The sequence below is a fragment of the Lampetra fluviatilis genome, chromosome 11, assembly GCF_964198595.1.
Source record: "Lampetra fluviatilis chromosome 11, kcLamFluv1.1, whole genome shotgun sequence".
Taxonomy (NCBI): Eukaryota; Metazoa; Chordata; class Hyperoartia; order Petromyzontiformes; family Petromyzontidae; genus Lampetra; species Lampetra fluviatilis.
Genome location: NC_136285.1, coordinates 3720228 through 3730404, shown reverse-complemented (window position 1 = coordinate 3730404; position 10177 = coordinate 3720228). Strand labels below are relative to the sequence as shown.

The 10177-nt window shown below is 50.4% G+C and overlaps 1 protein-coding gene across 3 annotated transcripts in view; it reads right to left on the bottom strand.

Moving 5' to 3' along the window:
- Positions 1–10177, bottom strand: part of LOC144934736 (dynein axonemal heavy chain 3-like) — an 864594-nt gene that overhangs the window by 849707 nt on the left and 4710 nt on the right. Inside the window, exon 2 of one of the 3 annotated variants that reach the window (XM_078860816.1) lies at positions 52–112. The exons of 1 other annotated variant lie outside the window; for it this stretch is intronic. The gene's annotated coding sequence lies outside the window, so the exon portion shown is untranslated. Of the gene's footprint in view, positions 1–51; positions 116–10177 lie in introns of those variants that run through there. One more of the 3 variants, XM_078860817.1, reaches the window with a different exon arrangement.

Here is a 10177-nt window from a genome sequence, read left to right as displayed (position 1 = left end):
GCCCAGACAGACCACTCCATTGGCCACATTTGTCAGCGCCGTTCCACCTACCTACCGCCCTCGTATCCCTTCCAACGAGACCGGCGGGCACCTCGTCCCGCACAGCCGTAGTCTGCGGCAGAGAAAGGGGGGCGATTAGCCCGCCGCGCTCGCTGCTGGCTGGAGCCCCGCGCAGCGAGATTCCCAACGGGGAGCGTCGCGCCGGCCTCTGACGCCGTCCGCACGGGCGGAGCGGAAATGTCTGCTCCCCTGTTGACGGACACGCGCATTCATTAGCATTATGGACCGGCAAAAAAAGGTGGGGGGGGGGGGGCCGTTATGTATGTGGGTGCCGTGTGGTGGCGAGGAGATGTTAACTGGCTCGCCTGGTATACGGGAGGTCGTGGGTTCGACCCCGACCCGGACGCCTGCTGCTGTATATTTGGAGTTTGCGTCTCTCTCTCATCATCATCACGGTGCTTAGGAGATGTTAACTAACCTGGCCTGGTATACAGGAGGTCGTGGGTTCGATTCCGAACCGGACGCCTGCTGTATATTTGGAGTTTGCGTCTGTCTCTCTCTCCCCCGTGGTCGTGTGGATTTTTCCCCGGGCCCCGCCGGTTTTCCCTCTCCATTTAGAATCAACACGCGTTTAGAGTTTTTGGCTGCTGTCAATTTCCACGTGATCAGCCATTTCATTGTGCTATCATTTTGTCCAGGTCGCTTTTGAAAAAAAAGCTGTATATATCAGTCGGTCTTACCTGGTACAATAAGAAAACAAATCTATTTTAATGATGGGTTCGGAAAATAAATAACTGATATCTTGATTTGAAGCTTTCGTGACTGCATGAATCCATACTCTTTGGTTCTTTCGGTAAAATCACGTAGGTATTTTTATTCTATACCTACGTGACTTTACCGAAAGAACCAAAGAATAACGGATATATGTTTTTCTTTGTTATTGGCTTCTTTCTTCGGGAACCTTTTTCAGTTTCCGATCATGAAGAAGGCCCTAGCAAGTGCAGAAAAACGTCGGGCATCGTGCAGAACAATACGGGGGCTGCGACCCGCAAATGCATCGGAGAGCTGAACCGCACAACCAAAGTGTCTCCCGCTCCAACGAGCACGGGGCGGCGTTCATCTTTCTTAGCGGTCCCAGGCCAGTGGTGGAAAGTCTAACAATGATGTCTAAACTAAGAAACGAAACTATTTTTATTTTGTTTCTACGAGGTAAGGCCCACTGAGCTATCCACCTCTTTTTCAGAAGCGACCTGGTCACAATTGATAACTAAACGAAGTGGCTTAACACGTGGAAATGTATAGCAGCCAAATACTCCAAACGCGTGTTGATTCTAAATGTGGAGGGAAAAACCGGAGGACCCGGAGAAAAATCTAAACGACCACGGGAAGAACATGCAATATCCAAATATACAGGCATCAACACGACCTCCTGCATACCAGGCGAGGTAGTTAACATCTCACCACCGCTAGGAGGCCAATCTCTCAAGAAGACAACCCACTCTTGACATCCCACAAAGCGGTACTCATTTTACTTCTCCCCAGAAGGCAGAAAAATGGGCCTGGTTGTAAATTGGCTTTGAAATTCACAACCTTTTTGACAAGTGAGCCGAGTGCTATAACCGCAAGTGGGAAACCGAGACCGGCTATTTATGAATACATTTATGCTAATAAACGAGAATATAATAGCCGCGGTTAAACAGTCGGTTTAATACGGTGGAAAATCATGAAATGTGACCCGTGATCAAATTGTTTTTGAACAAAAACGGGGCGGTATTTTTCACTTCACGATGCTGCTGCAGAGGCGCGGCTTGTATAAACGGCGGAGGGCGAGTCTGCTGCCAACCGATATCCTCAGGAAACAGCGGTGAATTCTAAACATTTCACGTGAAGCACAATGACACGCATTTTTGGTATTTTCGACTTCAAAAGGAGCGAGGGGATATGAAAGAACCCCGCAACACACACACACGAGCACACGTGCACTTACTATATACACATGGCACATGTCATATGTGTAGTGGTGATACGCGCTGGGTGTATACGTCGTGTGCCAGCGCGTATGTACTGGTGTGTGTGTGGTGACGCGCGCTGACGGGGAGGAGCAGGCGTCAGTGCGCGGGTGGGGGTAGTGCTGCTGATTGGCTGTGTGCCGGTGACGCGCCCAGAGGGAGTGATCGGGTAGCAGCGCGGTGTGATTGGTCGGGGAGTGGAAACACGCGCTGAGCGGAACCGGATCGTAGAGATAGCGCGTGGGGATTGGGTAACTGAGGAGCGGTGCCGACGTTGAGGTCCGCATCCGCTCCGTCTCCCGGGAAGAAGAGGTATATAAGGTGATGCACAGAGGAGCAGGGGGCAGAAGTGGAACCATCTAAGAATGAAGACGAAGGTGCAGAGATAGAGCCCGGAGAGGAGAGAAATGGAGAGTAGAGGAGAGTAAGGCATAAGTGTGTAGCCAGAGAGAGAGAACGGTCTACACGAGCTGAGTAATGTATAGTGTGTAGCCAGAGAGAGAGAACGGTCTACACGAGCTGAGTAATGTATAGTGTGTAGCCAGAGAGAGAGAACGGTCTACACGAGCTGAGTGATGTATAGTGTGTAGCCAGAGAGAGAGGAAGGTCTACACGAGCCGAGTATGCATACGGTGTAGCCAGAGAGAGAGAAAGGTCTACACGAGCCGAGTATGCATACGGTGTAGCCAGAGAGAGATGCAAAGTCTACACGAGGCGAGTGGAGAGTGTAGCAGAGGCGCAGAGTCTACACGAGACGAGAGAAGAGTGTAGCCGAGGCGCGGAGTCTACACGAGGCACAGAGAGCCAGCAGCACAGAATCTAAGAGAGTCAAGAGAAGCGTAGGGTGGAGAGAAGAGGTCACGAGTTGTACCGTTGTATGGTGACCGCATTGTGAAGAAGAGAGGCCACGCGTTGTATCGTTACAAGTCAAGATTTAATAAAAGAAGTGTGTTCCCGTCAAGGAGTTTCCTGCCGTCATTTTCCAATACTTCATATGTATAAAAGAGTAAATATAACTAAATAAGACTGGATCGACAGCGGAAGCTGTGCATGAGCACCTATTAAAACCATCTCGGCGCAGAAGATGGTGGCGTGGCCAGAACCTTTATCTTAATGACAAAGTTACCCTGTATACTTGCAGGGGTGGGGAACGTCCGGCCCGCGGGCCATATAAAGCCCGTGAAATCATTTGGTCTGGCCCTACCAAGGCAACCGCAGGCAGGACTCGAAATTCAATAAATCGAGGAGCAAACCTAGAAAAGCAGTTGCGAGTAGCAACATCATGAATACCAGCGAACATCACACGCCTCACCAAAGAGAAGCAGTTCCAGCCATCACATTAGGTGTGAGTTAATTAAATGTTTGACCAAATATAACAGACTAATTTTTAAGTTCATAATTTTGTATGGCCGCGAATGATGTTATAAATATCCAAATGGTCCTTGGCAGAAAAAGGTTCCCCACCCCGGCTGTATAGCCTTAACAGATTGTTGGGGCAAGTGCTGTTAGCGAGCACCTATGAAGGCCGGCACGGAACACGAGGGCGTGGGTGGCCAACACCACGCCCGACCGCCTTTGTCTCCCCAGTGGCGATGTTTCCACATCCCACCAGCGATGCCGAGGACTGGGCATCGCTGGTGCCTATTATCGGTTCAGATAATCGTCACTGGTGTTGGCCCTGTGTGGGAATCGAACTTGGGTCGCCAGGTTCGTAGGGGAGCACGCTAACCACAATCACAAAGATCCCCCTATAGCCTTTACAGACTGTTGGGGCAAGTGCTGTTAGCGAGCACCTATTAAGGACGGAATGGCGCACGAGGTGGGTGGCCAGCACCACGCCCGGCCGCATTTGTCTCTACAGCGGCGAAATTTACGCACCGCACCAGATACTCATTTGAGGCTGGGTCGACCTAGGGGAGGCCCAGGATCGGTTCAGATAATTCGTCACCAGTGTTGACCGTAAGCGGGAATCAAACTCGGGTCGCCGGGTTCGTAGCGCAGCGTAGCGCCAACCGCGACACTACCGCTCCCCCCACAATGAGCACACACACACTCACACACACATGCACACACACACGTGCCATTCCAGGCATTCATTCCCGCTGTGCATAACTAAGTTTATCACCTTCCTCTGTTGGCACTGACAGAGTGTGTGTGAGAGTGAGAGAGTGAATAGAGAGCGTGGGGTTTTCCCCCCTCTCTTTTTCAGGCTATTTGGGAGCCGGGGTCCGCCCAGTTAAGGGACCCCCCCCCATGCAACCGACCCATTCGCGTCAGGGCATTAAGGGAAAATAAAAAGAGACGCAAAGTGTGGGCGCTTTTTAATGCGGTTATTTATGAGCTGCGAAATTGTTCCGCTATTGTCCCGTGACTGGCCATCCTGGTTCAAGGGAACAATTCACGGCCATGCGGAGGACCCTTTTAAGTAATGCCCAATGTGGGGGTGGGTGAGTTACGAAAAAAATATATATATAAATCTTAACCGGCCCGTCGGTTTGCTTATTTATTTATTTCCTCACTTTATCTTCAGCTCGGTGTTATATAGCCGCCCGCGTCCCGCCGAGATTACCGCTTGTGAAATGTCACTGGGAACAAAAAAAAGAAGAGGCCTCCGGAGGGAAGCGGAGCGATTGGCAAGGCCCGGGGTTTTCCGCCCACCGATACCGCTCTTCCAGCCATCGCCGTCGCCGCTATGCAGATTTCAAGAGGCCTCAACAATGGCTGCTGCGTGGCGCTGAGGTTCGAGCGCTCGCAATCGCAAGGTGAAGGGGCTCAAATCGCGGTTCAGGGATGACCCGCCTGGCCCAGGAGGTCGGCAACCAAAAACTAACAAGAAGGGCCAGTTTTTCTTCTTCTTCTTCTTCATATTTCTGTAAAAAAAATAAAACCCTCAATATTTCACGAGCCGCGATGCACCGTGAATACGAGACGGTGGAGTCATTGATAAATAACCTCACGAAGCGGCCCTGAAAAGAACCGCAAGTGGCCTGCGGAGCCGCGGGTTTGGCGACCCCCTGACCCAGCCCGCCGTCCCACCACGGTCGGAGAAACGAGCATCACTTTCTGGGAATCAAAACTGGACCCTGCAACACGGAAATGTGGAAGTTACACCACGGGCTCAGGGCTACCACTGGAGATGAGCACCAACTCACAAAGACAAAGATCCCCCGTATAGCCTCAACAGATGTGTTGGGACGAGTGCCATTAGCGAGCAGCACCTATGAAGGCCGGCATGGCACATGAGCGCCACACCCGACCGCCTTTGTCTACCGAGTGACGATGTTTACAAACCGCACCATTTGAGGCTGAGTCGACCGAGGGGAGGCCCAGGACCGGTTCAGATAATCCTTCAATGGTGTTAGCCATGAACGGGAATCGAACTCCAGACACAGACTTTTTTTTTACTTGAATCAACTTCATACTCAACGCTTGAATTTCAATACAGTAATTGCAATCAACATTGTCACATTTTATGTTAAGTACATCATTAGAAAGGTTACAACAAACGAGGTGGGGGCTGTTTGGTCCATCTGGCTCGTTCGGTTGTGAGTAGGGGGCTCGATGATTCTAGGATTTCATCGAGGCGTCTCTAGAAGGGTCTCTACGGTGGCTAGGAGATGTTAACAACCTCGCCTGGTATACAGTAGGTCGTGGCGTTCGATCCCAACCCTGATGCCTGCTGTATATTTGGAGTGGTTGCGTGAGTTGTTCTCTGGGTCCTCCGGCTTTTCCTTCCACTTTTAGAATCAACATGCGTTGAGATAATTTCGCTGCTATGAATGCCCACGTGATAAGCCACTTCGTTGAGCTATCATTTGTGGCCAGGTCGCTTCTGAAAAACAGCTACAGAGCTCAGTGGGCCTTACCTGGTAATATAAAAAATATATTGTTGTCGTAGTTTAGTGAGAAGCAGCCGACGTTACCACCACCACCACCACCGAGTTGCGTGTGCAGCCCGTTCCAGGCTCTGCCACACTTCGCATGCAACACAACCTCCTCCCTCCGGAACTCGCTCCTCAACTCTCCCCCACGCAGCCTCCACGTCGGTGTCCTGAAGCTGGCACCTGTCCTTTTTCTTTTCGAGTTTTAAATGCATTGTACTAACTTTTTTACGCACGTAAATTGTATTTACCACTCATAGGTTACCATGGCACCCTTTTAAAAACACAATAATTCTCTCTGGTTAACGTTGTGGTTGAAGGACATGGGATTGCTTTACAATGTTTACAACAACAAACACATTTAACGTGAAATTGCAACGCGAAAATGCCACTCACCAAGGCCCATCACGCCTACAGCAAGCCCCTTGAGTTTCCCACGTGGGATATACTTACTAGGAACACGTGATGATGGCCGCTTCAGCTTCTACACTCGAAGACATTCAATCCTCTGTAGAAAGAGAGCCAATCAAAAGTATGGGCTCTTTCGTTTGATAAAAAAAAGCTCATCACAGTTGGTCGATCGGCAGGTTGTGTGATGGTGGTGCTCGCATGGGGAATGGTGGTGTAGCGGTTAGCGAGCTGTGCTACGAACCCGACGACCCGAGTTCGATTCCAACTCACGGCCAAAACCAGTGACGATTATCTGAACCGGTCCTAGGCTTCCCCTAGGTCGACTTAGCCTCAAATTAGTACCTAATGCGATGTGTGAAAACATTTCCACTAGGGAGACAAAAGCGGCCGGGCGTGGTGCTGGCCACCCACCACCTCGTGTGCCGTCCCGGCTTTCATAGGTGCTCGCTAACAGCACTTGCCCCAACAGTCTGTCAAGGCTATGGGAGCGGGATCTTGGGTGTGCGGTGGGGTAAAGTGCTCGTACCCCCCACTTCTTCCACGACAACTGGCCATGAGGAAGAGTAGGCTAAATTGCCCTCTCGATAGAGGGGCTCACCAGAGCCCCCTCTGGAGTGGCGTGAGCGAGCAATTGCAGGGCTGCGCCTTCACCTTGACAACACTTGGCCAACGAGAACGGAATTGTTTCGAGCGATCCAAGCGGAAACAGTCTTGAGACACTTGCTGATGCTTTCTCTGCGTAAAGATTTAAAAATAAGGCACGTGTGTGTGTTTTTTAGGGGCATTGCATTGTCTAGTTTTTTTTTTCCCCCTTCTCCATACCTATGGAAGGCAAACACACGGAGTTACAGCAATCTTCAGAGCAACGATCGTGGGCTATAAGGTGCACCGGCACGCGTGACTTTGATGTGCCCCGGGACTTGGAGGGGCGAGCGAGCTTGTTGACTCTGTGTCAGAGGCCGGCAGGCAACGCACTCAAAGCGAGCGAGGGGGGCGAAGCTGTTTACCCGGGCGATGACTTCACTCAACCGTTGGGCGGACCAGTGGCATTCCTCAACTTCAGTGGCCAAGCAAGAGCACGGAGGGGGGGGGGCAAAGTGTCCCAACGCTTCTTGTCGAAAGCGACGCGCGCTCCTACCCGACCCTTTGGCCGACCGCCGTCGCCCGACTGTTACCGTTGGCAAGTGGCATCGTCACGAGACGTTGAATCAAAGGCCCCCCCCCCCGTCCATCTGCTCGTTTCCAACAGCGGCTCCGGGGCTGCAGACTCGTTCACCTTGCTTGAATGGGGGGGGGGGGGCACCCTCAACTTTCAAGAATAAAGTCGCTGCTTTCGGTGAACCGATACAGACACGAGAGGTGATTACAGGTATTGTTGTTGTTGTTAGAGACACTTAGCCAAATGGTACGTTCAGATGTGTCGATCGACTCGCGGTATTGCAGGAAATACCGAGGCTTACATAGAGAGAGTCTGAACGAGATTTAGAAGATAGGTGGGATTGAGTCCAGGTCGCGTTTATTACTTACAGAGTGATGGCCGCAAATGAGCCACAGTACCTTGCTGATCTCACCAATGAACATAAATCGTCACACGCAGCGGCTTTTGGCTCGCCATTGAACAAAAGATGGTCACAGCATCGCGCACTTTTGGATGCGCTTCCGCGACCGTCTGGAACAATCTTCCTTCCGACAGAAAGCCACTGGGAGCTATGCATTTTTTAATTTAGACCGAAAACTAATTTCCTTAAAACTGCTTTTTGCGTTTAAGTTTGTTGTCCTCCTGCACCTTCGATTAGCACGGTTGGCCGTGTACGGTGCGAAATAAGTTCAAAATACATATATTGTTTCGTTTGTTGTCCTTCATCCGCACCTCCGATTAGCACGGTTGCCTTCTTACGGTCCCAAAGAAGTTCAACAAACGCACAGCAGGCTATGAGGACAGAACAGTCGTGTATAATATCAGCAAGAACCAAACCTCGTGCAAAGTTTGGTGCTTATCGATTAGAAAACAGTCCAAGCAAACACTGGCCAAGTGTCTTGCTGCTCAAACGAGCCTTGGGTTCTGCTTAGCCCAAGCGGCAGCGGCCATCATTCAACCGTGGCAGAAGCTGTCGTGGTTTTTGGCACGAGACAGTTTCACCACCACAAAGTGGTACTCAATTTAGAGACCCCCACAACAGTCTGATCGATCCAGGATTTAAACTCGTGCCACAATGCTACTCGGCAAAGATGAAACGCTGTCGTGGATATCTCATTATTATGTCATTAATGCCACAAAGTTGATGTTTTCACGAGTCACCTACACGCTCGTTTGAGTGCGGGCACACGCCACATTTTCATCACGCTCTCATGCTGAAAAGCGAAGAGTGCGCAGGGAGGCATTGGAGACACATGCTTGGAATTACTCTCAATGAGAGAGACATTAAGAGGGGCGCATTGATATCAGTGCGACCGTTCGTAGAGGTAAGCAGCGTAAGGTGGGACAACGTGACCAGGAGGGGCGGATGGCTGATGGACGAGACTGGTGATAGAATGGGAGCCAAAGGGCGGAACGCAATGGAGAAGACGACCACCGTGGAAACGGAGCAACGAGAACGGCTTGCGCGCAGGGGAGAGTGGTGGACTGCGGCGATTACAGAGCCGTGAAGGGCGACAACGGTGATGGGGAAGCCTTCACCCAGCACGAGGAGATAATGGCTGCTGCTGCTGCTGATATTTCTGCGCGTGGTCGAGGCTGACGGAGAGCGACAGCTGTAATGCTACAGCGAGGTGGTTTGAGTCAGATAATTTTTTGGGGAATGGCGGAGTGTATCGGCTGTCATAACCGCCTGCTGAGCCGTTAAATGTTCCACATTCCGTTCTGGGTGACCACAGTCGCACACCACCGGATAATTATTTTTTTCATTTTGCATTTGTGCATCATCATTAAGTATCCGCATCTGCCATGGTTTGTGCGGATGCAGTTTAGGGTTGTGCCCATCAGCTTTGGTTCGCTGCAACTGCTGATGACGATCTCCTGCGTAGCAACGTAAGATTTATTTCTTTTTTTAAAGGCTGCAAATGTAAAAACAATAATCTGACGTAGATCTATATAAAATCGCATGCGTCAACAAGCCAAGTTTAAAAGGCACCAAAGAGTTGTGAAATTAAGGATATTTGAATTATGACTATAAACACAATAGCCCTACTAGACCCAGGTGGCATTTAAATATTTTACAAACCCATGCCAGAGACTTTTATGAGAGCATCCTTGAAGTCTTTACAAAGCATCAACAAACAAGCTTGTTTTTTAACGTTGTGCATACCCACACATGACGGGTTTAAAGGTTGTTAAGGTGGATTCATGAATGTGTAAATATGACCTCAACATTATGCAAATGTAAAGAAGCCAGGTGGCTTAGGGTTTAGAGCACATGGCCAGGACTTCCGAGATCCCTGGAATTGCCAAGTGGGTGCCACGGTGGCTCGGAGATGTTAACTGCCTCGCCTGGTATACAGGAGGTCGTGGGTTCGATCCCGACCCGAACACCTGCTGTATATTTGGAGTGTGCATGGTCTCCCCGTGGTCGCATGGATTTTCTCCTGGGACCTCCGGTTTTTCCCTCAACATTTAGAAACGTTCATTGAAAGTATTTGGCCGCTTTTCATTTCCACACGATAAGCCACTTTCGTTGAGCAATCATTTGTGACCAGGTCGCTTCTGCAAAAGAGTGTTTATCGCTCAGTGAGCATTAGCGGGTGAAAAAAAATGTTTATAGATTAAATAGTTTTAGTCTAACATGCTTTCCAGGCACACAGCCACAGCGCCCTCTAGTGACGCAAAATAAACGATGGGCCCCTCTCACCTCCGCTCACGAGGTGAGAGGGCCCTCTTTG